This window comes from Monodon monoceros, unplaced genomic scaffold (assembly GCF_005190385.1).
Source record: "Monodon monoceros isolate NGI ecotype Baffin Bay Population unplaced genomic scaffold, NGI_Narwhal_1 Super_Scaffold_21, whole genome shotgun sequence".
NCBI lineage: Eukaryota > Metazoa > Chordata > Mammalia > Artiodactyla > Monodontidae > Monodon > Monodon monoceros.
This window is the reverse complement of record NW_021703778.1, coordinates 122,794,369-122,821,856: the sequence shown is the minus strand read 5'-3', so window position 1 is coordinate 122,821,856 and position 27,488 is coordinate 122,794,369.

The window sequence follows — 27,488 nt, the reverse complement described above, 5'->3', positions numbered from 1 at the left end:
GGAACATGGGATATCAAGGGGACAAAGTGTTACATTTTTCAAGCATTACTCAGAGGGCAGGATACATAAAAAGTGATGAACTATAGGAGTAAAAGGACATTTGTGATCTTGGCAAGAAGAACTTTACTGGAGTAGAGAGGGGCAGAAACTAGGTTTCCATGGGTTGAAACAAAATCCTGCTCAATGTAAAAAACACATAAAAGCCACACCAAATTAAAAATTTTCCCAAGCACTGTAAAGAGAAAACCTTAAAAGCAGCCAGAGGAAAAAAAGACATATTTCATATAGGACAAAGACAAAGATGATAAGCAGAGTTTTGCCATGAACACTGGAAGTGAGAAAATAGTAGAGCAACATCTTTTAAGTACTGAAAGAAAAGACAAACCCTGACAATGTAAAATTTATTACCTTTGTAATATCTTTCAAAATTAAGATGAAATGCATATTTTAAGACATACAAAAATGGAAAGAACTAATCAAGAACATAACTCTCACTATAAAAAATAAAGTTTAACAATGTCTTATCAGGCAGAAGGAAAATGATACCAGAAGGAAATACAGATCTACACAAATGCATGGAAAACACTGGAAATGGCAGTTTTTTTATGTTTCTGCCATTATCTCTTAGATATTTACTCAAGGAAAAGAAAATGTGTGTCCTTACAAAGACTTATACAGGAGTATTCACAGCATCTTCCTTTCTAATACTCCACAACGGTAAACATTCTAATGTCCATCAGCAGGCACGTGCATAAACAACCTGAAGTATGGAATACTACACAGCAATGAACTACTGTTATATGCATCAACATAAATGAATTTCAAAATAATTATTCTAAGTAAAAGAAACTAGGTGATAAATAGTATAGACTATAAAATTTCATTAAAAAAAACTCTATAAAAATCAAACTAATTTATAGTACATAAAACAAACTAATAGTTGCTCCCAGGCCTTGCATTATTGCTTTCAATATCATCTGAAGAATCATTTTTTAAAAAAATTAGCAGGTGAAACACATATGCACTAATACAAAGACAGATGTCATTAAGAGACACCTTACAATTTGAACAGTGTAAAGTTTTGAAATTCAAAACCCAAAAGAAAAGTAAAAGACTGCCAAGGGAGAATTTTCTTTTATAAAATGAGCAGTTAAACAGAACACCCAAAGAAAAGAATAAGACTAAAACAAATATTTGGCTGCAATATGTGCTTTGTAAATGATTTAATCATGTACATATATAGGTATTGAAGGCCTGAATATGATATTACTGTGATTTTACTTTAACCAAAATTTTACTTATTTCAGGGCTAGGAGCACTTTTCATTCACTTCCTTCACTATCTATGCTTGTTATCCAAAGGGGCCTAAAAATGACTTTTATTTCTCATTTGTTTCCACTGTACACTGAAACCAGCATGTACATCAAATGGGAAAATCATGTCTCTCTGATTAAAAAGTTGTATTTGCAAAAAGTATCAGCAAGTTAAATAGTGGGAATGTAATGTCTTTAAATAGGTCATATAAAATATGTGTTTGTCTTATGTAAAATGTGAGGGTGGTAGCTTCCCTATTACTTAGCATTTTAACTCACAAATAATAAATGATCAAATAAACATTAATTTCCTTCCATCCAATTTTAGAACATCTGAGCGATGGACGAGATCTATTTTAGATGCCTTGCCTGATACTGCAGTGAAGTATAAACATTATACACTATTTTATCATTTACTAATTTTTTTGCCATGAGTGACTCAGGGTAGGCATATGACTCAGAATCACAAAATTATGATCATTAATGAACTGTGGTATGTCAAAGCCCTCTTCATCCTGATATCTATTTCCTGATCTTTTCATGCACAGGAATAAACTGTATTGGTAAAACAACTTTTTATTTCTTCCTCACTCTCCAGTTTCCCTAACTTGCTATTTGGCAAAGGGGTATAATAACTGTCTAGAGGTGAGCCTAGCCTTGTTTGTAATGGATTTACTGGTCTCAGCAGGGATGAATCATACAATGCACAAAGATTATATAAATTAGCCAACATATTACCAGTCATTTTTACATCCTGGAAAAACAACAAAAAGTCGAGAGTGAATATTAACATTGTGGTCTTCCAGAGGAACATGGTTGAGAAAATCTAAATTTCTTTCAATAGCATGGTTAGTTTCTCTGCTAGTGCCGCTCCATACACATATATGCACGCATATATACACACCAACAATAAATAAACTCAGGAAGATACCGAGAGAAGACAAATGTGCATGCTATATCTTTTTAATGGGGGGAAAATAAAAAGAAATCTCAAGCAGTCAGCTTTTCTGCCAAACCCGAACAACGCTAGTATTAGATTTTTTTCTGAATTCATTTAATAAGCCACCTTCTTCACTAAAAGAAGGCCAGGCACAAGATGGTCAAGAAAGAGAGTTCACTGAGGTTTTGGGTTTAGATATATTTCATAAATTAAAGCAATTTTTTTCAGATGTTACACAAAGTAAAAATTCTGATGACAAAGCAAATTCTTTTTAGAATGCATTTAGAGCACTGCATGGTACAGGGGAGCCTTCTTGGAAACTCTCAAAATGTCACTCTGTAGATAAATGCCTATCATCTTTATGAAGTCTCCAGAAAAGTCTGGAATTATTGTTTTTGGAATTCTGGGAAGAAATAGAAAATATGAACAGTCCAATCACAAGTACTGAAGTTGAAACTGTGATTAAAAATCTTTCAACAAACAAAAGTCCAGGACCAGATGTGTTCACAGGCGAATTCTATCAAACATTTAGAGAAGGGTTAACACTTACCCTTTGGAAACTCTTGCAAAAAATTGCAGAAGAAGGAATACTCCCAAACTCATTCTATGAAGCCACCATCACACAATACCAAAACCAGATAGAGATACCACAAAAAAAGAAAATTACTGGTCAATATCACTGATGAACATAGACACAAAAATCCTCAACAAGACGCTAGCAAACCAAATCCAGCAATACCTTAAAAGGATCATACACCATGATCAAGTGGGATTTATCCCAAGAATGCAAGGATTCTTCAATATATGCCAATCAATCAGTGTGATACACCACATTAACAAACTGAAGAATAAAAATCATATGATCATCTCGATAGATGCAGAAAAAGTTTTTGACAAAATTCAATACCCATTTAAAAAACTCTCCAGAAAGTGGGTCTAGAGGGAACCCACCTCAACATAATAAAGTCCATATATGACAAACCCACAGCAAACATCATTATCAATGGTGAAAAACTGAAAACATTTCCTCCAAGATCAGGACCAAGACAAGGATGTCTAATCTTGCCACTTTTATTAAACACAATTTTGGAAGTCCTAGCCATGGCAATCAGAAAAGAAAAAGTATTAAAAGGATCCAAACTGGAAAAGAAGTTAAAACTGTCACTGTTTGCCAATGACACGATACTATACATAGAAAATCCTAAAGATGCTACCAGAAAACTACTAGAGCTCATTAATGAATTCAGTAAGGTTGCAGGATACAAAATTAATACACAGAAATCTCTTGCATTTCTCTACACTAACAACGAAAGATCAGAAAGAGAGATTAAGGAAACAATCCCATTTACCGTCACATCAAAAAGAATGAAATAACTAGGAATAAACCTACCTAAGGAGGCAAAAAATTGTACTCTGGAATTCTGAAGAGAGGTTTAAGTTCATGAAGTGTTTAAAAAAAACTCATTCAAGTAAAGCACTTTATGACACAAAAAAATAAAAATTAGAATCTCAAAGTTATGCAGAAAATTGAATTTGAAATCTTTGGAAATGTAGTAATGGAAATATACTATGTTATCATGGTACTATCTCACTGTGAATCATAATATTCACAATTCTATGATGCTCAGTTTAAAATTTTTAAAATACCAATTTTAATGGAATAATAATAATCATTACTAAGCATGTTACTAATACTTTTGCTATTAAGGAATAAATCATAATGTAATATCGATTTTTTAAAATATTAATGATTTTCTTCAGATGAAATTGTCTCTCACGTTTATGTCAAATGATTTTTACGTACATGTTGCAGGCATAAATGAATTACTGTATTGCTACTTTTACTGATGAATTTGAAATAACAGTATTTTTTAAAATAGGGATAATATCAACATAGCACTAAATCAATCTACCAATGATTCTATTAAATTATGAGTGTTACATTCTTTTTGTCTCACTCTTTTCTAAACCAATTCTACAATAAAATGTACCAAGTTGTTAAAACAATAGGTTGAAAGAGCACATCTCCAGATAAAATAATGTAAATGATGACAAGAGTAAATAAATTTGATTCTGTCCTTGCTACAAAAGTTATCTCTAAGACCAGAAAGGCATACATTAATGACTGATTGCTTTTGTGTATTTAAACAAAAATGTTTAACAATTCAAAAGCTTGTAAAAGACATTTTGTCTCTAACAGATAGTAAAGCAGGAAGAAAGTTCATTTCTATATTTTCACCACCTTGGGAAGTATTGCAAGAGAAAAGTCCAATTATTTGAATGTGCACACATTTTATCCAAATAGTTACATTCTACTGAGCTGCAGGAGTAAAACAAAAAGCCAAGGAAAAATACCTCTTTAGATTCTGAGAAAACTAACACAAATTTTTCCAGGCCAGATAGTAAGGAAAATGTCTTCTTCAAATAGATATTACCAAAGATATATTACATTAAGATCACAGGATTTCTTATAATAATATTGTCGATGTGTGGGTAGGGAATAGGAGGTACTCCTCTAAACATTGGTGAGAAAACAAATTGTTCACATTTCTGTTGTAAGGGAGATATTTTGTAATATATAAATCTGTAAAAATATGTGTACACTTTAATCTATCAATTTTACCCTCTGTGCATATGTCTTAAGAAAATAATCATGGCTATGGACAATACATATATATATCTTTATAGCTTAATACATATTAATGTATATATGTTTGTGGATAACAAACATTTAAAGAAATGAGTGGAGAGATGGGTGGAATAAGCCAGTTACGTGTACTAAAACATATCAATAAATACACACAGGTATACTGGTATTTTCAGATAAATATTTTGGAACTTTGTATGACAGGTGTTTATCAGTGGTTACTTCCTGGGGGAGGGAAGTAAAAAGATGAGCCAAGTTTCAAATTTGGGGTCTGGGATGGGGAGACATTTTTAAACATATATACTTTTTATATTTTTTTGAATTTTTATATGCCATCCCTTATTTTTCAAATATACTTTGTTATAAATCATATAAGAAAACCATGAAGGGTTGTCGGGAACCAACTGCAAGCTGACACAGTTCTTGCAGCTTAAAGCATGGCAAAGTCCTGCTTAATTCTTGACAGGACCCGCAAGAGTTATTAGAGAAGATATGAGTCTTGGCCCGTGAGGTTGCTTGCAGTTTCTCTAACTATAGTTTGTCCTTGGCATGTTTCGGTAATCACAGTCTGTTCTCACGCATGTTTATATTCGGGTTCGCAGAATGTTTTGTACTATAACTTCAACACTAAGGAAATACTGTCTGATGATTCTGTCTTGTGTAACAAAAACATGTATTGCCTACTGCAATCTATAAAAAGTTTTGATGGGCAATAAAGTGTGTGTGTGCTTGTACACCACCCTCCTGACCCCATCTCTTCTTAATCCCCTCACCTGCTCTCAGGAGGTCTAATAGCAACTGACAAAGGGTGACAAAAAGAGACAGAGAGACAGAGAAATGAAGTAAGAGAAAAAGGGTGAAAGATGGAAATAGCTTCACTCTGACTCTTGGACATGCACCTGAATGCATTAATACTGTGTGATTTGTATAGATACCAGTCAAATTCCATTTTGAATCTGGAAAAAAAGTACTTGTTATTCTAAATAAAGATGTGACCATTTCTTTTATTAGGATACTAAGGTATTTGCATTGTACATGGGTGAAGAATTTTTTTCAATCTGATACAACTGTATTCTTAAAATAGCCATAAAAATACCTAGTTATAATTTTCATCATTTACCAGAAACCAAATTAACCCTAAAAATTGCTATTCCAATTCCACTTCTATGTCTCTGTCAATAGATCAGGTGATTATGTGTTAGGCTACACAGTGAAGCTTTCATCGGCTACATGTTTTGAAAGTCCATTTTCAAGATTAAAAGACTATAGAACTGAACTATATTTGCTCATGTGCCAAAACTAGCAGTATACTTATAAACAGAAGGGAAATTTTATAGATAGATCAAAACAGAAAGTATTCTTTCTGTAATTCCTGAATTAAATTTTGTTCTCACTTTCACAGAACAATTAAAATATTAAAACTACTGTATTCCAGAGATAAGAATTTCCTGATCTAGTCTAGAAACTGGCAGCAAATCTTAACACTAAAACAAAATAGAAATTCGTCTAGTGATTTTCTTGAGATTAAGAAGTACATTGAAAAGCCTAGATATCCATTAATCTCTGATGAAAAACATACTTAATGAGATTTTATTTCCTTTAGTCTTTGGCTTTGAGAAGTCTGTATCATCTAGTGTTCTTGACATGAATTCAATCTACTCTATTTTCTAAAAATGCTTTCCTGGGTACAATACGACTGTAAGCCATAAAATGAAAAGGGCTTTATTGTGAAAATCAGCATAAATCCATTTTCTTATTTTGCAAACACTCTTCTATTCTCCATGGCCATGAGAGGTAAAGAGACTTTATGTTAATGCACTTCTCTGTTCTATCCTCTGTTGTAAAATGATGCATTGTTCCTATGAGACAAAGCAATGAGTTTTTGACTAAGAGACAAAGCATGTCTCTTAGTCAAAGACTCAAAAGTCAAAGACAATGAGACAAAGCAAATAAAGTTGCAGGTGTCAGCAAATTATGTCAATCAGATAGCAAATGCATGATGATGATTAAGACAGTATCTCTCCATGTCAGTATCTGAATATTCAAAATTCATAAAAGGCATGTGGGGAAATAACAAACTGCTCACATATATCCTTTCTGAATTTTCACTATTAGTGAAAAATAGTGAAAATTCACTATTCTTCACTATTAGTGAGAAAAAGCTTGATGAACACTTTTATTCACCTGTATCTGTGCTACATATTTAAAGGAGAAAGTGGTTAAAAAATCCATATTTAAATCCAAAATATAACTGCATTTTCAAATAAGAGGGAATGTATTTTCTTAAACATTTTTTCTGAGTCATAGGAGGCATATTTTCATAATTTTTCCCACAAGTTTATTGAAATATGAATTTCCCTCTAGAATAAGGCTCCTTGTTTTTGTCATTGCTGGACTAATTCTCCTCATTTTTATTCATTCTCATCATGAGTTTGTTGGATTTAGATTAATTTAATAAGAATATGTTGGGATTCCACTGTTCTGGATTTTACTGAAATAATGTACCTAAGAACAATCATTAATGCACCTTCCATAAGCCCTACTCATAAAAGTGCCCATACCTTCTTTTCATTTTGTTATTAAGAATCACTGAATACTTTTTTACTGTAACATTTAAAATTACCAAATCATCAGTACATAAAATAGTCTTTAAAAATATCTATCTACTCTATTATAACTGCTTCCCTTATATAATATCATTTTATTTGATAATTATATTTCAAAATAAAAATATACTTTGTTGCTTGGATTAAATATGAACTCAGCAGCAACTATAATGATAACCTAATTCAGAATAATTATTCAGTATGACACTATAAAGCAACATGGTAATGCATGTATTTTAAAATTTATTCGATATGCACAAATTTGTTGCAAAGAAATATAAATGCATAATCAATACAAAGTTTGATTATAAATATATATATATAAAGTTAAATTATAAATATATATCATACATGACCAAATTCTGTGGGGGAAATTGTCTGGAAATATGAGTTTCAGAAGCAAAAGAAATAACCCTTAAAGAAATTATAATTCATGTATTTTTTAAATGAATTACATGGGAATAAAATTACCATGATATACAGATTCCATTTATTTCCTGGATATTCTGGATTAGGCATAAAGTTGCCCTCCATACTAGTTTTTATCTATTGGGAGAGATTGGAAATAAATTACATTTTTTGACTCACTTGCATCTCTTTTAATTATTTTCCAACAAGTAGATAACCTCCTATGAGATTTGGAACACGAAGTCAAGTCCCAAGACATTTTCCTACAACTCGTGGCTGATATGTCTGGTAAGTAATATTGGAGAAACCTGAAGTTATTCTGTAGCAGTGTTCATTCCAGTGTCCACTCTAGCTTCCCAGATGGGAAAGGCAGTTGTACATGGAATGATTGCAGCTTCTGGTATTAGACATAGCTCTAATGGAAGCCTCCATCGAGCAATTCTGTGTTATTTTGTGAGTCATTCTTAGAAGATCCAGTCTAGAACTTTCTCTTTCAGAACTCCCACTAATTTTTTAAACACCAAAAAGCCTGTTTTAATTTCTTTCCTATTTAAAATACCCGGAATTGTTTTTAATTTTTGCTCTGACAACGACCTATGAATGATGCAGTATTTTGTACCAGAATTGAAATAAGATGGCTGTTTGTGATCAAGCTTGATTAATTAAAGAAAGAAAATGACAAGTTATAAATTTTAGCCTCTCAGCTCTGGACAAATTCTGAGGACTAGCATTTTTTTTTTAATGGTTACCGTACAAGATCTTCCATCATTTGAAAGCCTTACTGAAAAACAACAAAATCAAAAACAGACAATAAAAGTTTGATGTAAGTACTGAATTACAATGTAAGGTGAATTCACAACCTTTCCAGGTGTACTATGTAACATTCATCTTGATTCATCTTGATGAATTCAGATGAGTCTACACATATTAAACACAGAAGTATCTCCTTTTTCCCTACTAACACTAATCTTATCTTGTATGAAGACATAAAAGTTACTTTACTTAAGATATTTTCCTTGCAAAAGAACACACACTATATCTTGCCCAATCATACCACATATTTTCGTATCCATCCATAAATCAGAACCAGTTCTCTAATGCCCTAAGGAACAATTACAAAGTTTGAGGAGAATTTCTATATTTTGCTAACTAATATCAGAAATCTGAACAATATATGTGAGGCAGGATTCTAGCAGGGATAGTTAAAAGGGAAAATAAAACTGTAGATTGGACCAAGATGGTGCTGATATGGACCTAATTGATTTTTTTTCCCAGTTCTATACAATAGTGAAAGTGCAGTATTTAAGTTCATAATTGTTATTGTTGAATTATCTAGTTCTCATTCAATACTATCAGCGTTTGCTTCATGCATTTTGGGGCTCTGTTGTGTTATATAACTGTTATATTTTTATAATGGATTAACACTTTTATGGTTTAAAAACATCCCTCTTGGGCTTCCCTGGTGGCGCAGTGGTTGAGAGTCCGCCTGCTGATGCAGGGGACACGGGTTCGTGCCCTGGTCCGGGAAGATCCCACATGCCATGGAGCGGCTGGGCCCATGAGCCATGGCCGCTGAGCCTGCGCGTCCGGAGCCTGTGCTCTGCAACAGGAGAGGCCACAGCAGTGAGAGGCCCGCGTACCGCAAAAAACAAACAAAAAACAAAAAAAAATCCCTCTTTATATCTTGTACCATTTTCTGTTTTAAAATCTACTTTTTTTGATAATAGTACAGGCATTCCACCTTTTTTACAGTTGCTGTTTGCATTTCATTTTCCATCCTTTGCTTTCAATCTATTTGTATCTTTGAATCTAAAGTGTGTCTCCTGTAAACAGTTGATAGTTAGATAATATTTTTAAATCCTATATGAAAATATTTGTATTTTGATTGGATTTTAATCCATTCACATTTAATGTTATAATGGATATAGTTGGATTTTATACCCACCACTACTTTACTTCTTGTTTTATATATGCATTACATCTATTTTTGCTCCTCTATTCCTCCATTATTGCTTTATTTTTCATTAAGAGATTATTTTCTAGGGTAACATTTTAATTCTTTTGATTATTTTTTCACTGTATTTTTTTAAGTTATTTTCAGAGTGGTTGCTCTAGGTCTACATATACACCTTCAGTTATCAGAAACTACATTAAGTTTATATTAACTCAATTCCAGTGAGGTATTAAAATGTTACTTCTATATAGCTCTATTCCCTCTTTACCCTTTTTGTGTTATTACTATTATACATATTACATTTATAAACATCACAAACCCAATGATACATTGCTATATTTATTACTTTATATAAGTTTATGTCTTTAAAAAAGCTTAGAGAACATGTTTATATTTATGGAGTTTGTTTTATTAACCTTATTATTTACCACTTATTTATTTATTCATTTAATTCTGTAGATTCAAGTTACCATCTTTTATTATTTCTTTACTCTGATACAGCTTTATTTCCACCCACTGTCTTATGCTGTTGTTACCAAATATACTGCATTTCTATTTGTTATAGGACCAACAATACCACTGAATGCATAATGTTTTGTGTAATTGACTTTTAAATCAGTAGTTCCCTAGTATATGAGGATTCATTCTCTTTGTCTTTTAACATTTTTAGAATAATGTGTCTGAATGTATCTCTTTGCATTTATCTTACTTTTGAAGATCATTGACTGCCAAAGTGCCAAAAATTGCAGTTTTCTACCTGTCCAGAAGGGGAGGCAACATGTATATTGGTGATGAACATCTACAGTATGTATGATAACTCTCATATTTGTGGAGAATGAAAGAATTAAGAAATAATTCTTAATCACTGGATTAGTAATGCAACTTCAGTTATATATAATTCTATTCACTAACTGTAACTTTACACTTATCTTTCTCTACCAAATATATGTCATAATGTTAGATTTAGGATATTAGGTTTAGATTAAAACAGAGAAAGCTTTAATTTGCTTCAAATTTACAGAAATCAAATCACTCAGAAATGTTAATATGTTAGTAACTAATTGAACAAATCCCTACTTGTGACACAGTGAAAATGTGTTAGAGACATTAATGTGTTAGAACATGGAGTGTGAGGAATCTCTAGTTATTTGAAGGAATTATAAAGATATACTATAAGGTTTCTATTATTTTTTTTACTTTTTAAATGGAATTTATTTTTTAGGACAGTTTTAGGTTCATAGCAAAATTAAGAGGAAAGCACAGAGAGTTTCCACATACCCCCTGCCTCACACTGCCTCACACTTCACCTCAAGTCTATCTATTGATAGACTTCCCCACTATCAATATTCCTCATCAAAATGATACATTTGTTACAATGGCTGAACTTACATTGACATATTATCATGTGAAATTCATAGTTTACATTAGGGTTCACTCTTGGTGTTGTACATTCTATGGGTTTGGACAAATGTATAATGACTTGTATCCACCATTATAGCATCATACAGATGAATGTCCAGTCCCTGAAAATCCCCTGTGCTTCACCTATTCCCCCTCCCTTCTCCCCAGCCCCTGGCAACCACCAGTCTTTTAAATGTATTTATAGCTTTGTCTTTTCTAGAATGCCATATATTTGTAATCACACAGAATGTAGTCTTTTCAGATCGGTTTCATTCCAGGAATATATATTCAAGGTTCCTTCATGTCTTTTCATGGTTTGATAGCTCATTCCTCTCTAGCTCTGAATAAAATTTCATTGTCTGGCTGTATCACAGTTTATTTTTCCATTCAACTACTGAAAGATACCTTGGTTCCTTCCAAGTTTTGGCAATTATGAATAAAGCTGCTACAAACATTGGTGTGCATGTCTTTGTGTGGATATAAGTTTTCAACTAACTTAGATAAATACCAGGGAGTGCAATTACTGGATTGTATGGTAAGAATACGTTTAGTTTCATAAGAAATTGCCAAATTGTCTTCCAAAGTGGCTCTACCATTTTGCATTTCCACAAGCCATGGATGAGAATTCCTGCTGGTCTATATCCTTGACAGCATATGTGTTATTTGTATTTTGGATTTTAATCCTTCTAACAGGTGGTATCTCATTCTCTGATGACATATAGTGTTGAGTATCTCTTCACATGCTATTTGCAATTTCTATATCTCTGTGGTTTAGGTGTCTATTCATATCCTTTGCCTATTTTTAAATCTGTTTATTTTCTTACTGTTGAGTTTTAAGAGTTCTTTATATTTTAGATAACAATTCTTTGTGAGATATGTCTTCTGCAAAGATTTTCTGCCAGACTCTGGCTTGTAGTCTCATCTTTTTGAAAGTGTCTTTCACAGAACAGGTTATTATTTTAATGAATCCAACATATCAATTGTTTATTGAATGGATTGTGCCTTTGGTATTATATATAAAATGGCATCACCAAATCCTAGATCATCTAGATTTTCTATTTTGCTATCTTCTAAGAGTTTTATATTTTTTGCATTTTATATCTATGATCCACTTTGAGTTAATTTTGATGAAATGTGTAAGGTCTGTATTTAGATTCATTTTTTACACATGGATGTGCAGTTATTCCAGCACTATTTGTTGAAAAGACCACTTTCTCCATTATATTGCCTTTGTTCCTTTGTCAAAGATCAATTAATTATTTTTGTGTAAGTCTATTCCTGGGATCAATCTTCTGTTCCATTTATCTATTTGCTTATACTTTTGCTAATACCACACTCTCTTGATTACTGTAGCTTTATATTGAATCTTGAAGTTAGGTAGTATCAGTCCTTGGGCTTTGTTTATCTTCAGTATTCTACTGACTCTTGCGTATATTTATATCTCCATATAAACTTTATATTTGTTGATAGCCACAAAATACTTGCCTGGGTAAGTATTTTGGAATTGCATTGAGCCTACAGATCAAGTTGGGAAGAACAGACATCTTGACAATATTGAGTCTTCGAATCCATGAACATGCTATATCTGTCCATTTATTTAGTTCTTCTTTGACTTTATTCATCGGAGTTTTATAGTTTCTCTCAAATGGATTTTGTATAAATTTTGTTAGAGTTACACCTAAGTATTTCATTTTGAAGTGTGTTATTATAAATAGTTTTTTATGTTTAATTTCTGCTTGAACATTACAGGTCGATAGGATGGTGACTGACATTTTTATACTATCCTTATATTCTGCAAACCTGCTATAACTACTTAGTTGCAGGAGCTTCTTTGTCAGTTCTTTTGAACTTTCCACGTAGGTGACTATGTCATCTGTGAACAAAGATAGTTTGTTTTCTTCCTTCCCATCTGTATACCTTTTATTTCCTTTCTTGTCTGAATGCACTAGCCAAGACATTCAGTACGAGGTTGAAAAGGAATGGTAGGAGGGGACAACTGTGCCTTGGTCCTGATCATAGTGGAAAAGATTCTAGTTTCTTAACATTAAGTAAAATGTCACCTGTACGTGTTTTGTAGATCTTCTTTATCAAGTTGAGAACATTCCTCTCTATTTCTAGTTTGCTGAGATTTCTTTTTTTTTTTTTTTTTTTGCTGTACGCGGGCCTCTCACTGTTGTGGCCTCTCCCGTTGCGGAGTACAGGCTCCAGACGCGCAGGCTCAGTGGCCATGGCTCACAGGCCCAGCCACTCCATGGCATGTGGGATCTTCCCGGACTGGGGCACGAACCCGTGTCACCTGCTTCGGCAGGTGGACTCTCAACCACTGCGCCACCAGGGAAGCCCTGCTGAGATTTTTTTAAAAATCATAAATGGATGTTGGATTGTGTCAAATGCTTTCCTGCATCTATTGATAAAATCATGTGATTTTTCTTCTTTAGTCTATTGATGTGATGTATTACAGTAATTGCTCTTAGAATTTAAAGCCGTTTTGCATAACTGGGATAAATCCCACTTGGCCATAGAGTATATATATATTTAATATATTGTTGATTACATTTGCTAACATATTGTTGAGAAGTTTTGCATCTACGTTCATGAGAAATATTAGTCTAAGTTTTCTTATAATGTCTTTGGTTTTGGTTTTGGATTAATGTTGAACTCATAGAATGAGTTAAAAAGTACTCCCTCTGCTTCCATCTTCTGGAAGAAACTGTAGATATTTGGTACAATTTCTTTTTTATATGTTTAGTAGAATTCAGCAGTGAACCCAACTGGGCGTAGCACTTTCTGTTTCAGAAGGTTACTAATTATTGATCAATTTTATTAATTAATACAGACCTATTTACACTATGGAAAACAGTATGGAGATTCCTCAAAAAAACTAAAATTAGAGTTGCCGTATGATCCTGCAGTCCCACTCCTGGGCATATATCTGGACAAAACTGTAATTCAAGAAGATACATGCACCCTTATGTTAATTGCAGCACTATTCACAATAGTCAATACATGGAAGCAGCCTAAACGTCCATCGATAGATGAATGGATAAAGAAGATGTGGTGTGTATATATATATATATATATATATATATACACACACACACACACACACACACACACACACACACACACAATGGAATACTACTCAGCCATGAAAAATGAAATAATGCCATTTACAGCAACACAGATGGAACTAGAGATTATCATACTAAGTGAAGTAAGTCTGAAAAAGAAAAAATATCATACGATATCACTCATATGTGGAATCTAAAATATGACACAAATGAATTTATCGGCAAAACAGAAAGAGACTTACAGACATAGAAAACAGACTTGTGGCTGCCAAGGGGGTGGGGGGGAAAGGATGGATTGGGAGGTTGGGATTAGCATATGCAACCTACTATATATAGAATGGGTAAACAACAAGGTCCTACTGTATAGCACAGGGAACTATATTCAATATCCTGTCATTAAACCATAATGGAAAAGAATATTAAAAAAAGAACGCATGTATATATATAATTGAATCACTTTGCTGTACAGCAGAAATTAATACAACATTGTAAATCAAATATACTTCAATTTAAAAAAAGAGAAAAATATAGGCCTATTCAGATCGTCTATTTCTTGAGTTTTGGCAAATTACATTTCTCAGGAATTCATATATTCCATCTAAGTTATCAAATTTGTGGGCACAAATTTGTTGAGAATAACAACTTTTAACATCTATGAGATCTCTTTCATTTCTGATACTAGTAAATCATGGCTTTTCTCTTTTTTTCTTAGCTAGCCTGGCTAGATAGAGTTTATTGATTTTTGCAAAAACCAGCATTTGTTGTTGATTTTCTCTATTGCTTTCCTGTTTTCAATTTCTGCTCTTTTACTGTTTCTTTTCTTATGCTTACTCTGGACTTAATTTGCTCTTATTTTTCTAGATTCCAAAGGTGGAAGCTTAATATTATTGATTTTAGGACTTTCTTCTTTCTTAATATATGCATTTAATGTTATAAATTTTTTCGTAAGCACTGCTTTCACCACATCACCCAAATTTTGACAACCTGTATTTTAACTTCATTTAGTTCAAAATATCCTAAAATTTCTCTTGAGATTTCTTCTTTGACTCATGTGTTATTTACAAGTATGTTGCTTTATCTCCAATTATTTTGGGATTCTTCAGCTATCTGTTATTGAATTATAGTTTAACTCCATTATTTACTGAGAACATACATTATTTGATTTCTATTATTTAAATTTCTTAAGGTGTGTTTTAGGGCCAGAATGGATCTATCTTGTTGAATGTTCCATGTGAGCTTAAGAAGTACGTGTATTCTGCTGTTGTTGGATGAAGTAGTCTATAGATGTCCATTTTATCCAGTTAATTGAGTACAACTATCTCCTTACTGATTTTCTGCCTGCTGGATCTGTTCATTTATGATAGAGGGTGTTGAAGTCTCCAACTATGACAGTGGATTAATCTACTTCTCCTTGAAGTTCTATCAGGCTTTTCCCTTATGTAATTTCACATTCTGCTTTTAGGTGTGTAGATGTTAAGGATTGTTATGTCTTCTTGAAGAACTGACCCCTTTATCATTATGTAACACCTCTCTTTATCCCCGTTATATTTCCTTGCTCTGAAGTTTGTTCTGTCTGAAATTAACATAGCAGCTACTCCAGCTTTCTTTTGATTAGTGTCAGCATGCTATACTTTTCTCCATTCATTTACTTTTAACCTATATATGTCTTTATATTTAAAGTGGGTTTCTTGTATACAACATATAATTGGATCATGTTTTTTAGATCCACTATGACAATCTCCATCTTTCAATAGGTATATTTAGATAATTGACATTTAAAGTGATTATTGATGTGTTTGGATTAATATTTACCAAAATTAGTTACTGTTTTCTATTTGTTGCCCTTCTTATTTGTTCTAATTTATGTCCTTCACTCTTTCCTGCCTTTTGTGGATTTAACTGAGCATTTTAGATAACTCAATTTTCTCTCCTTTCCTTAGTATATCAGTTATACTCTTGTTTTGTTTTACCATTTTCAGTGATTGCCCTAGAGTTTGCAACACACATTTGCAAATAATACACTGTTAAATAACACTATACTGTATTACTTCACAAGTAGTGCAAGTACCTTATAATAACAAAGTATTCCTAATTCCTCCCTCCAGTCATGTGTACCATTGTTGTCACTCATTTCACTTATATATATATGCTACAATCACTGAATACATGGTTTCTATTACTATTTTGAACAAAATGAGAATCTGGTAGGGCTCTTGTAGTTAAAACTCACAAAATTGTGGGGGACGCACCTAAGACTGGCCCTTCCTAGAGTTTTTAACTCTCTGACTTATTCCTATTGAGCCTCTAGCAATTTGTCAATTACAGTTTAGTGTTTTCTTTTACCTGGGTACTGGTTCCCACTGAGGCTTCTGCTCATGGGTTTCTGCTCTGATAAGTTGTGATTCTCAGTGGTTTGCCCTGTGACCTCAATTCTCTAATGGATATAAGAAGAGTTGTTGATTTTTAATTTGTTCAGCTTTGTACTTATTGTTAGAGTGTAGTGATGACTTCTAAACTCCTTACATGCAAAAATAATTCAGTTAATGGCTTCAAAATTAAATAAACTTGAAGCCTATGAGAAGACTGTATTGTAATTTTGAATTATTTGTGGTAACATATATAAGAATAAAAAATGCATTAAAGGATCTCTTCAGCCAGTAGTATTTGGAAAGCTGAACAGCCACATGTAAATCAATAAAATTAGAACACTCCCTTGCACCATACACAAAAATAAACTCAAAATTGTTAAAGACTTAAATATAAGACATAACACCATAAAACTCCTAGAAGAGGGCTTCCCTGGTGGCGCAGTGGTTGAGAGTCCACCTGCCGACGCAGGGGACACGGGCTCGTGTCCTGGTCTGGCAAGATCCCACATGCTGCGGAACAGCCGGGCCCATGAGCCATGGCCGCTGAGCCTGCGCGTCCGGAGCCTGTGCTCCACAACGGGAGAGGCCACAACAGTCAGGGGCCCGCGTATTGCAAAAAAACAAAAAACAAAAAAACCTCCTAGAAGAGAACATAAGCTAAACATTCTCTGACATAAATTGTGCCAATGTTTTCTTAGGTCAGTCTCCCAAGGCAACAGAAATAAAAGCAAAAATAAACAAATTGGACCTAATCAAACTTATAAGCTTTTGCATGGCAAAGGAAACCATAAACAAAATGAAAAGACAGCCTATGGACTAGGAGAAAATATTGGTAAATGATGCGACTGACAAGGGCTTAATTTCCAAAATATTCAAACAGCTCATACAACTCAATAACCAAAAAAACAACCCAATAAAAATATGGGCAGAAGACCTAAATAAAAATTTCTCCAAAGAAGACATACAGGTGGCCAATGGGCACAGGAAAAGATGCTCAACATTGCTAATTATTAGAGAAATGCAAATCAAAACTACAGTGAGGTATCACCTCACACTGGTCAGAATGGCCATCATTAAAAGTCTACAAATAATAAACACTGGAGAGGGTGTGGAGAAAAGGGAACCCTCCTACAATGTTGATGGGAATGTAAGTTGGTGCAGCCACTATGTAAAACAGTATGGCAGTTTCTTAAAAAACTAAAAGTAGAGCCACCATAATATCCAGCAGTCCCAATCCTGGGCATGTATTCAGAGAAAACTAATTTGAAAAGATACATGCACCCCAGTGTTCACAGCAGCACTATGCAAAATAGCCAAGACATGAAATCCACCTAAGTGTCCATCAACATATGATTGGATAAAGAAGATGTGGTATATACACATCTATATGTGTGTGTGTGTGTATATATATATATATATATATATATATATATAAAATGGAATATTACTCAGTCATAAAAAGAATGAAATATTGCCATTTGCACTAACATGGATGGACCTAGGGATTATCATACTAAGGTGACATCAGACAGAGAAAGACAAATATCATATAATATCACTTATTTGTGGAATCTAAAAATTATCATACTATGTAAAGTAAAACAGAGAGACAAATATTATATGATAATACTTATATGGGGAAACTAAGAAATAATAGAAATTAACTTATTTACAATACAGAACCAGACTCACAGACACAGAAAATGATCACTTTGATGTACACCTGAAACTAACACAATATCATAAATCAATGATAATTCAATAAAAAAATGCCCTGAAGGGAACCTTAATTTCCTCCTTTTTTCCAACTGAGTCTAAACCATATAAAAGAAGTTGGAAATCAGAATATGACAATTAATTGTCTTGTTCTATAGCTTACTCTATATGGTAATATTTAAAATGTATATATAGTTTACTCTTTCCTGATAATTGATAATTATACAATCTAGAGAAATTTGTTGTTGAAAAATTTTCTGTGTAAGCTCATCTGTGTTGTTTTTTATTTCTCCCTTTATAAGCTGTTGACTATAAAATAGCACGTGTCTCAATATCTGGCAGTGCATTTAATAATATAGATCACTATACACTTAGTAAACCTCTTTAGGCAAGTGGTAAATATGTGGTTTTATTTTATTTATTATTTATGTATATATAAAATATGTGGTGTGGTTTTGTACCAGATTTAAAGCCCACAAGGACTATAAGTAGTCCTCCATTAACTCGCATAGTCAAAACCAAAATGTTTCAAACTGACAAAGTGTATTTACGAAGTACAAGTATATAAATACAGGCTATCAATAAACAATTCTCAATAAAAAATAAAATAAAATACTTTTTCATCTTAATAGCTATTAAAGCAACTCAAATTTTAAAAATTTTGTCAATCAAACATATATATTGTTGGGGCTTCCCTGGTGGCATAGTGGTTGGGGGTCCGCCTGCCGATGCAGGGGACGTGGGTTTGTGTCCCGGTCCGGGAGGATCCCACGTGCCGTGGAGCGGCTGGGTCCGTGAGCCGTGGCTCCTGACCCTGCGCGTCCAGAGCCTGTGCTCCGCAACGGGAGAGGCCACAACAGTGAGAAGCCCGCGTACCGCAAAAACAAAAACAAAAACATATATATTGCAAACTTGTGATGGCTAAGATAAAATAAAAAAAGATTGAGTTTACCCTCCTTCTTTAAACAAATTGAAAAAATATATATGAAACAATCAGTTTGAAAATTTATAAAACTGGATCACTCATAACACAAGACATTAATCCATGACAGAAGGCAAACTATCAAGGTGGGCCCATTGAATTCTCTAGCTCACTTCCAATAGATCATCTCTAGGCCAAAGGACATGACAAGGAACCCATACCGAGGTATACTGGTCTCTAATTGCTAAAAACCAGTGATAAATTGGTTTCTACCTTAAAGGCAGAAAAAGAAAAAAAAGATATATACAAAAAAGAAAAGATAAGAATGACATTAGTCTTCTTGTTAGAAACAATGCAAGCCAAAACACAATGGGGTGACACAGTCAAGGATGAACCAGGAAATCTTTTTCACATGCAAATATATATCCAGGAAAGTTATTTTCAAAAACAAAGTTTGTCCACTTCTGCTCATAATGTAGAATATTGCAGAGAATATAATTCCTACATAATAATGAGAAAAATGCAGATAAACTTCAAAATCTTAACTTTTGGGTAACCATCAAAGACCTGAAGTTGATTAGCAACCAAATAATTTTAATTCCAAGGAAAGACAAGACCATCTGTATTAATTTATTAGGATGGTCTTAACAATATACCACAACTAGATGGCTTAAAAACAGCAGGAATATATTGTCTCATTGTTCTGGAGTCTAAAAGCCTGAAATCAAGTTGTTGGAAGGACCTTGTTACCTCTGAAGCCTCTAGGGAAGAATCTTTCTATGCCTCTTCCAGCGTCTGGTAGCCCTAGGCATTCCTTGGCTTGTGGCAGCATAACTCAAAACTGCCTGTCTTCACATGACCACCTTTCTTCTGTGCCCGTGTCTCTTCTCCTCTTTTATAAGGATACCAGTTACATTGGGTTAAGGACCCACTCTACTCCAGTATGAAATTATCTTAACTTGATTACATCTGTAAATAAGGTCAATTTAGTTTTTTTTTTTAATTGGAGTAAAATCACTTTACAATGTTGTGTTAGTTTCTGCTGTACAATGAAGTGAATCAGCTATATGTATACCTATACCCCCTACCTCTTGGACTTCCCTCCCCCCCATAACCCCCATCTAGGTCACCACAGAGCACCAAGCTGAACTCCCTCTGCCATGCGGCAGGTTTCCACTAGCTATCTACTTTACACATGGTAGTGTATTTATGTCAAACCTAATCTCCCAATTCGTCCCATCCTCCCCTTCCCCACCCCGTGTCCACATGACCATTCTCAATGTCTACATCTCTATTCCTGCCCTACAAATAGCTTCATCTGTACCATTTTTCTAGATTCCACATAGATGTGTAATATATGATATTTGTTTTTCTCTTTCTGGCTTACTTCACTCTGTATGACAGACTCTAGGTCCATCCACAACTCTACAAATGACCCAATTTCGTTCCTTTTTATGGCTGAGTAATATTCCATTGTATATATGTATCACATCTTCTTTATCCTTTCATCTATCATTGGACAGAATGGCCATCATCAAAAAATCTACAAATAATAAATGCTGGAGAGGGTGTGGAGAAAAAGTAACCTTTTTGCACTGTTGGTGAGAATATAACTTGATACAGCCACTATGGAGAACAGTATGGAGGTTCCTTAAAAAACTAAAAATAGGGCTTCCCTGGTGGCTCAGTGGTTAAGAATCCACCTGCCAATGCAGGGGACAAGGGTTCGAGTCCTGGGCTGGGAAGATCCCACATGCTGCAGAACAACTAATCCCGTGCACCACAACTACTGAGCCTGTGCTCTAGAGTCCACAAGCCACAACTACTGAAGCCTGCGTACCACAACTACTGAAGCCTGTGCACCTAGAGCCCATGCTCTGCAACAAGAGAAGCCACCACAACGAGAAGCCTGCACACCCCAACGAAGAGTAGCCACCGCTCACCACAACTAGAGAAAGCCCGTGCACAGGAACAAAGAACCAGCACAATCAAAAATAAATAAATTAATTTTTAAAAAACAACCAAAAAAACCCCCTAAAAATAGAACTACCATATGACCTAGCAATCCCACTATTGGGCATATACCCTGAGAAAACCATAATTCAAAAGGACATATGTACCACATTTAGTTTTATGAGGAGTTAGGACTTATATATATTTAGGCGATAATATCCAACCCATAGCACCTTCCACAATACCATGAAATCCATGAATTTTCTCACCTATGGCAGATCACAGGAGGAAAAGCTGGCTATCAGAGAAGTAGGAAAAAAGAAATCAGCTAATATTTTAACACATTTTTAAGGCTAAATGTGACCTGATATTTCAAAGTGGAGAAGTTGTGGCCCCAGAGATAAGAGTAGTTCATGGAGGGAGGGTTTAGGAGGGCAGCACAGGAAGATCCTGAACTCACCTCCTCCCATGGACAGAACAAATCTTCAATCACATATGGAATAATTCCCTCAGAAAGTGACCTGAAAACTGGATGAACATAGCCTCTACCACAAAGGGTAAAAGAACAGTATCGAGATGGGTGGGAGAGGCAGAGGTATGGTCTTGCCAAGGAAAAAAACCACACTCAGCCACAGCGTTTCACAATCAGGAGGGATCACAAAGTTACAGATATTTTCCTGAAGCGTGAAAGATTTGAGCTCCACATCAGGCACCCCAACCCTTAGATCCTGCACAGGCGAGACAAGCTCCCAAAGCTCCTGGCTTTGAAAACACAGAAGGAATATGGAATATATTCAAAAAAACTATAGAACTGCAGGAAACAGAAAACCCACTTTTATTTTATTTATTTTATTTTTTGCGGTACGTGGGCCTCTCACTGTTGTGGCCTCTCCCGTTGCGGAGCACAGGCTCTGGACGTGCAGGCTCAGCGGCCATGACTCACGGGCCCAGCCGCTCCGCGGCATGTGGGATCTTCCCGGACCGGGGCACGAACCCGTGTGCCCTGCATCTGCAGGCGGACTCTCAACCACTGCGCCACCAGAGAAGCCCAGAAAACCCACTTTTAAAGGGCCCATGTGCAAATTCACTTGATGTGCAAACCAGTGTAAAAACACCAAACTGAAAAGTGCATGGACCACAGGTGAAGAGCACCCACTGACTAATCTATTATGATGGGTCTGCCAGAGGGTCAGGAACCAGTTGGGATACTTCCTGTGATCCGAGACACTGGCAGGAGCCATTTTTAAGATCTCAGGCTATCTTGCTGATGACAGAGCTGGCAGGCGCCATTTTGAAATTCTCTATATAAACTGTTAGTGCCAATGGGCCACCCCACTAGTGCGCACAGCTATCATGGTGGTCCTCCTAGCCAGTTCAGGAGCCAGCCCCCTACCCACCAGGATGCTGCTGCAGCAGCTGTGGCCCCACCACAACAGGAGGGTGTGCGTAGGGAACGCTCCTTGAGCTCCTGTCTCTAGTGGCCAGGTGGGATTGTACCTTTGAACCCCACAGGACATTTCTCAAATAAGGCCACTCCTTCAAGTCTGGGAGAGATTGTTAATTTACCTAATACTTAGAAACACAGTGAATTAGGCAAAATGAGGGGACAGAAAAGTACGTTCCTAACAAAAAAACAAGACAAAACCTCAGAAAAATAACTAAACAAAACAGAGATAAGCAATTTACCTGATAAAGAGTTTAAAGTAATCGTCACAGAATTTGGGAGAAGAAATGGGTGAAGGGGGTCAACTGTATGATGATGATTGGCAACAAGATTTGTGGTGGTGATCACTTTGTAGTGTATATATATATATATGAAATATCATACTTTTCCATGACCCTTGAATGGGTGGTCATGAAAATTATTGAGGGCAGGGCAGAATTCAGATGAAAGGCACCTCTTAGAGTTGCCTGTAGTTTATTAGCACCTACTGAGAGAAAGGCATGAAGGTACACACATTCCTTTTTAATTTTCTCTCTTAAAGAAGCAGAAACAGTAAACTATCAAGGAAGGGCCAGCAATTCCTTTCATCTCAAGGGCTAGGCAAAGACCCTCTATACCTCTGCCCCAGATAGAGGGTAGGATACAACCTGGAATCAGGGATCTGTACTGATAGCAAGGAGAGGTGTTCTCCTGTTGGGGAGAAGTGGGAAAATCTTGCCCCAATCCAACTAAAGATGGACAGACTATGGCTGTCATGGGGAAAAGGAGAAGAAATACTGAGGAAGTCCCACATATTATACCCAGGTACACAGGTCATGCCTAAGACTGAGGCTGGACCAGAACAACGGAGAGCTCTCCTGACTCCACCACATGCCTAGCACCAAGTAATATGCAACAACATTCTACTACTGGTGAGGAACAACAGGATGGAGATACAGCTCTCTCTGCATATACATAGACCACTGGAAGTTGAGAATGGAGCATGAACACTAGGAAAAACTTTTTGGCACCCAGCTCCCACCCTAAGCATAAGGTAGTAGAAGGTCACCACTAGAAGAACATGAACTGTAAAGAACTGAAGGTAATAATAGCAACAACAGGACCCAAACCCAGATCACCATCTAACCAGATTGACACAAGCTCCTGCACTAATAGCCTAACAGGAGAGGAGATATAAATACTATTTACCTCAATCTCTACTGTCCTATGAAAAGATACTGCCTGGCATTTAAGTCAGAATTATGGGATATACACATAAAACAAAAATTAAAACAAAAAAAATTATTAAGAGGTAAATCAACATATTCAGTGGAGCTGATTCAGATGTTGGATCAATCACAGAGGAAAATTAAAATAACTGTTACTATATTAATGGATCTAAGTAGAAAAAGACAACATGTCTAAGAGCAGAGAGAGGAAACCATTAGAAAGACTCTAATGGAAGAACTAAAAGTAAACAATATCAATAATACCAGTAATAAAAATATAAACAATAAAAAGGATTTTTTGGTATGTTAACTGTTAGTGGGATCTACTTCCTTTCAGCAATCCAGAAAATCAAATATGTGCTCACTGAAGAATTCCTCCTGTTCACAACATTTTAATAATATTTCCTTTTTCTCTTTTATTATATCTTCAGTGTCTTTTTTTCCCCCTAGATGGGAGGTAAGGTAAGCAAATGAACCTCCTAGTTTGCTATCTTGAATTGGAGATGGAGAAGTATATGTATCGCTCTACACACACATATGCACATATTTACATATTTTCCACATATGTATCTATGCATGCAAACATGATATGTGTGTACATGTATATATGTGTATATGTGTGTACATATGTATTTATATTAATATGGATTCTGATTCTGACAATTAATGTACTTGACATCCCTTTTAGTCCCATGCCTCTCATAAATCTCTAAGCAGCTGTCCGTGATTGTATGGTTGAATAGAAATAGGTTTGAATTCATATTTTGTTTTGTCTTCTTTCAGATGTGTTCCCTTGGGTAAAAGATTTAACCTCACAGAATTTACTGTATTGCCAAATAGGAGAAAAATACAGTATGCAATGGAAGTGCCTAGCTTAGGGTCCAGCACATTGAAAGTGAGTGTTTGTTTTCATAGATCGTAAAAACATATTGCCATAATCTAATAGGGAGTTCCTCAAACTCTGGACTCCCATTTATATTCTTATTTAAAAAATTTAAGATCCATTTTTATTCATCAGCCTCTATTTATTACTATATAATTTATTCTTATTTTTTTCCTTAAGAATTACTGAACATTCCCTTTTATTGTGTTCTCCATTTTTCTATGCTACCAAATATTGTGTATAGGATGCAGTTTATGGTTTTATTTGAATATTTGTTTTCTGTCTTTTTAACCCTCTTATTTCAGTTTGAAACCCTTCTTAACTCAGACCGATGTGTTTCTTGGCAAGCTAATATTCCAAATGATGACAAGATGCACATTAACCCTTTTAAAAAGCCCATTCTTCTAATATTATATGGTAAAGTATTTTCCAGAAACCAAATTTAGTAGCTCTGCTATTATAAAATTAACCTGGAAGAATGAGTTGCAGTGCCATCTTACCCTCAGATCCTTTCTTTTCCTAAGCAGGACATGAGTCTTGACCAGATACTACCCCAAATCTTCCCTCCATCCCCAGCCTGCAACCCCAGAGCTATGGTTAGATTTTTCTCCTATGTGCTAATATCTTAAAATACAGTGAGGTTTTTTTTTTCTTGTTGTTATTTGTCTATGATACGGTAAACAATATCATTTTCAGAAAAAGCATCATTACTTTTAGCCTGCTTGGACTCAGATTTCTTCTTCTCTCTGTGCATGTTCTTTCACTAGAGACTCTTCATATTTGATTTAATTGCCTGTTTCCCCACTATCACTTTTTTTTCTAGATCATTTCTTTTGATCTTCATCCTCTGTAGTCATTCAGAGCACATAATGTTTTTCTTCACACATTCCTACTATTCTTTAAGCAACCAGACCAGTTTGCATTGAGATCACACATAATTGGTGAGTACTTTGAATAGGAAGACATTCACAGCAGGACACCCTGTGGTTTATCAGAAATATTTCTCTTAGGATCTAAATATCCTGAGAACCAGAAATAGTGTCCCTTGTGGCTCTCTCTGGCAAATTTCCTTGCAATTTATTCTAGCAAACTGATAGGCTAGCATACATTTTCACAGAAAACTTATCGGACTTAACTAGCTCCTCCTAAGGCTTTATGAGCTGATAAAATTTATGGGCGATTTATGTCAACTAAGATATTTCTGTCAAACAGCCAATCAAACAAATGCTATTTGACTTGATTTTATATGTGCATGTATGTATATACATGTGTGTGTGTATATATATATATACACATATAAATATATTTACCACATACACATATATATGTATTATATATATATATATATATATATACACACACACACACACACACACACATATATATTCTCAATCACTCAAGGCACAAATTTTTTCCTACCTGGAGGTTGTATGTCAAATTTATTTGCTCATATACCAGCAATTACTGTTCTAGTCAACATTATTTTGAAGTACCTATGTACCTAAACTAAACAGATATTAAATTCTGTGTTTTCTTTATTTGAGCCCCCAAGTAGTCTTTGAATAAGGACTGTATCCTGTATCTCATCTGATTTTGTATCCTCAGTGTCTACTACAAATAGTTTTATCTATCTATCTATTTCTACATTCATTCAAGATCTATTTACTGAGAATAGCCTGGCAGTCCATGACTCCTCATGATTACATCTAGTAGAGAAAAACAAGCAATGAACAATTGGGAAATCAAATCTCCATCACTTCAAGTTATGAATAATTATAGAGATAATGGACACAGGACTGTGATAGAGAAAAAGAAGAGAAATGAAGGTCCTAAGTAGATGGAGTGACAGGTTAACCCCTCTGAAGAAAGAATATTTAAGTAGACTTCTGAAGAGAGGGGATAATTCAGACAGATGAAGAGCTAGAGAGAAGCCAGAGATGAATAAGAATGCTGACTGCAGCTTACAGAGGAAACTCCTAAAAGGTCACCAAAATTACCTATTGATTAAGCTGACCCTTGATCAACTACTGCATAAAGAGAGACACTGACAGATTCTCTATAGCACCTCTGAAGGGTGATGTTAAGGACAAGATATTTTTGATAGTTTTGTGGTCTGATTTAAGGCAGAACTTTCAATGTGGAAGCTTATTATTACAGACAAAGTTCCTTATATAAAAATTTAGGTTTGGTAGAAACAGAGAGTTGAGGATTTAAAATGAACCTCAAAGAATAAACAGCTATGGAGAAACCCAGTTGAGTGACTATCATTCTGATAAAGGAGTCCTTTACCCTGATGAGGGCAAGTTGAGTAAACTGTTTTTTCAGTGCTAGAAGTTTTTGAAGCATAAAGTTATTCTTCTTCCTGGGCAAGAATTCCCTGGATAGTAAAATCACATTTATGGAACCAGTCTTCATCTTTTGCCCTTTTAAGCTCTGTGGCTTTAGTCTAGATCGTTTCAATTTTCACTGTAAGTTAAGGTTGGAAAAGTAAAAGGGCCAGATTCTACATAATACCCTGAAGAACATGATGAGGAATACTTGCCCAGTGCATAAAAACATCATTGCTATGTTTTAATGAGAATAATGATCCTGCTTGAATTCTATAAGTATCATTCTAGCTTTTGGGTAGAGAATGGAACAGAGAACGAAAAAG